Raw genomic sequence first — 3634 nt, 5'->3', positions numbered from 1 at the left:
GTGGGCATTTAGTTCTTTAAATTTCCCTTAGACACTCCTTTAAATGTGTCCCAGAGATTCTGTTACATTGTATCTTCATTGGCATTGATTTTGAAGAACATCTTTATTTCTGCCTTCATTTCATTATTTATCCAGTACTCATTCAGGAGCAGGTTGTTCAGTTTCCATGTAGTTGTGCAGTTTTGAGTGAATTTCTTAACCCTGATTTCTAATTTGATTGCAATGTGGTCTGAGAGACTGTTTGTTATGATTTCCATTGTTTTGCATTTACTGAGAAATGATTTTCTGGATTTTGGTGAATTCAGCTCTTTTGTGCTGGATTCTTCTCATTTTCATGCATTTATTTACCTTTTGTCTTTGAAGTTGGTGACTTTTGAATGGAGTCTCAAATTGTTTAACACCACATGATATGTTACTGCTGTGGTGACAGCTCCTGGATTTCATTTTAATAGATTTTTTGAGCAGTACATACTCTCAAGGTAGTGTGACCGTAATAGAATCTATTGCTTAAATTCTGAACTCTGTAGGCTGAATTTTTATCTGTTACTTTTCACAGCCTCAGCTGGACTTGGCAGATTGAAATTTTCTGTAATGTTATCTTCCTGCATTTTGCTATTTTGCTGAGCCTCTTTGTAAAAGCCTGTGAGTTACGTGCTGCATTTATATTGGAAGCTGCTCCTTTGATTTCTGAGATATGAGGTACTGAGGTAACATGTTGGACATTTCAAATGTCAGACTCATTTCAGTCAAACAGCGTTAGTGTATAATAATTTGTTTTGAAATTCACGTACAAGGTAATGGCATATCTCCATCAAAGAAATGACTTGAATTTTAGTTTTGACAAGCAAGACAGCTGTATGGAAAACTTCTTAATGCCCTCACTAAAGATTATTTTGCTGAGATAGTTATACTAAAAGCCTAGATTTCACCACTATACAACTATCCATGTAACAATTTTGCACTTGTGCTTTTAAAATCTATACAAATAAGAAACAATTTTAAAAATTAAAAAAGATTGTTTTGCTGATGTCACTGGCAAGAAGACTGATTAAAGAGTTAAGATCATCAATTGCCTGGTCCTAGGAGAGCCACATTTTTGTTAATAGTTTATATTAAGACTGAATGTGTATTTTCATATTTTAAATATTCTCTAATAATGATAATAATAGCAAAAATAAAAAGAATGCAGTCTCTTCAACACATAAATTTAGAGACCAAAGTAATATCTATCCTAAAAAAAAATGGCAACCCACCCTACCCTCCATAAAAAAAACAATTTAAAAATGTGTATTGAGAGGAACTTTCCGGAACGCTCGGTGAGAGGCAGAGGAGCGGTAGCTGCCTGCGCTGCAGACAGCTCTGCGCTCCTTCCCGCTCCCTCACACACTGACCTCAGCCCGCTCACCGGCAGTAAAAGATGGTGAAAGAAACCACTTTCTATGATGTTTTGGGAGTCAAACCGAATGCTACTCAGGAAGAATTGAAAAAGGCTTATAGGAAACTGGCCTTGAAGTACCATCCTGATAAGAATCCAAATGAAGAAGAGAAGCTTAAACAGATTTCTCAAGCTTATGAAGTTCTCTCTGATGCAAAGAAAAGGGAATTATATGACAAAGGAGGAGAACAGGCAATTAAAGAGGGTGGAGCAGGTGGCAGTTTTGGCTCCCCCATGGACATCTTTGATATGTTTTTTGGAGGAGGAGGAAGGATGCAGAGAGAAAGGAGAGGTAAAAATGTTGTACATCAGCTCTCAGTAACCCTAGAAGACTTATATAATGGTGCAACAATAAAATTGGCTCTGCAAAAGGATATGATTTGTGACAAATACAAAGGTAGAGGAGGTAAGAAAGGAGCAGTAGAGTGCTATCCCAATTGCCGAGGTACTGGAATGCAAATAAGAATTCACCAGATAGGACCTGGAATGGTTCAGCAAATTCAGTCTGTGTGCATGGAGTACCAGGGCCGTGGGGAGGGGATCAGTCCTAAAGATAGATGTAAAACCTGCAATGGGAGGAAGATAGTTTGAGAGAAGGAGATTCTAGAAGTTCATATTGACAAAGGCATGAAAGATGGCCAGAAGATAACATTCCATGGTGAAGGAGACCAAGAACCAGGACTGGAGCCAGGATATATAATCATTGTGTTAGATTAGAAGGACCATGATGTTTTTACTCGACGAGGAGAAGAACTTTTCATGTGCATGGACATACAGCTGGTTGAAGCTCTGTGTGGCTTCCAAAAGCCGATATCTACTCTTGACAACCGAACCATAGTCATCACCTCTCATCCAGGTCAGATTGTCAAGCATGGAGATATCAAGTGTGTACTAAATGAAGGCATGCCAATTTATCGTAGACCATATGAAAAGGGTCGCCTAATCGAATTTAAGGTAAACTTCCCTGAGAATGGCTTTCTCTCTGCTGTTAAACTGTCTTTGCTGGAAAAACTCCTACCGGAGAGGAAGGAAGTGAAAGAGACTGATGAGATGGATCAAGTAGAACTGGTGGACTTTGATCCAAATCAGGAAAGACGGCACCATTACAATGGAGAAGCATATGAGGATGATGAAGATCATCCCAGAGGTGGTGCTCAGTGTCAGACCTCTTAATGGGCCAGTGCATAACACTCACTGCTGACATTTTATGTGCAGCAGTGAATGAGTAAGGACTGTAATCATAATATGCTCATTACTTGCTCTTGTTTTTGTTTTAATCAACTATAGTAGTGTTTAAAAAAGTTAAATGAATAAAGGCAAATATAAAAGCTCAACAAATAAATAAATAAAAATGTGTATTGACTCTCAAATTTTTAATGAGAAAAACAGACTTTTTAATAAAAGAGGACTAGAGTAAAAAGTAAATATTATAGTACAGATTTCATTAACCAAAAGGAATGTGTTATAAAACAACGTTTATTAGCCTAGAACTTTCAAAGAAACTAGATCTAGACTTTTGTTCTTTCTTTGTTTTTTTAAAAGTGCATTTTATTGTATATATTTAGCATGTACAACATGTTATGAAATACATATATAGTAAAATGGTTACAATAATGAAAAAATGAACAAATCCATTATCTCACATACTTACTCATTTTTCTCCCTGTGGCAAGAGACACTCATAGTCTACTCATTTAGCACAAACCTTGAATATAATGAACTAATATTAACTATAGTCCTCATGTTGCACATTCCTGACTAGTTGCATTGCCCTCCCTTTCCTGAAACTGGTCCTTAAGTTGCACCTCAACCCTATACCCCAACAGTTACTGGTGGCCATTTAGCAAAAATCCTAAATACAATGAACTAGTAGTATTAACTACAGTCCTCATGTTGCTCCTTGCCGAACCATTTCAGTGCCTAGTAACCCTTCCTTTCTTGAGACTGGTGCTTAAGTTACACCTCAGTCCTGATACCCCAACAGTTACTGGCAGCTTCCATTCACCAAGGGCCAAATCCATCTCCAATCTCTGACCCCTGGTAAGGATATTGCTATATATAGACTAGTCTCTCATCATGACTATCTGGACACCCTACAGTCATGCCCCATCCCTCTGCTTGGATACGGGGAAAATGACTGCTTTGAAAACTAGGCTTGAGACAATGGAACGCTCTGATATACTCTATCTATGTTGAATC

General features: G+C 37.7%; 1 pseudogene; it reads left to right on the top strand.

Annotated features, from left to right (window-relative positions):
• Positions 1 to 1365: 1365 nt before the first annotated feature.
• On the top strand, positions 1366 to 2637 carry LOC101035655 (dnaJ homolog subfamily A member 1 pseudogene; annotated as a pseudogene).
• Positions 2638 to 3634: the final 997 nt, after the last annotated feature.

Source organism: Saimiri boliviensis, chromosome X (genome assembly GCF_048565385.1).
Source record: "Saimiri boliviensis isolate mSaiBol1 chromosome X, mSaiBol1.pri, whole genome shotgun sequence".
In the NCBI taxonomy this organism is placed as follows: Eukaryota; Metazoa; Chordata; class Mammalia; order Primates; family Cebidae; genus Saimiri; species Saimiri boliviensis.
This window is presented reverse-complemented; position numbering and strand designations above follow the sequence as displayed.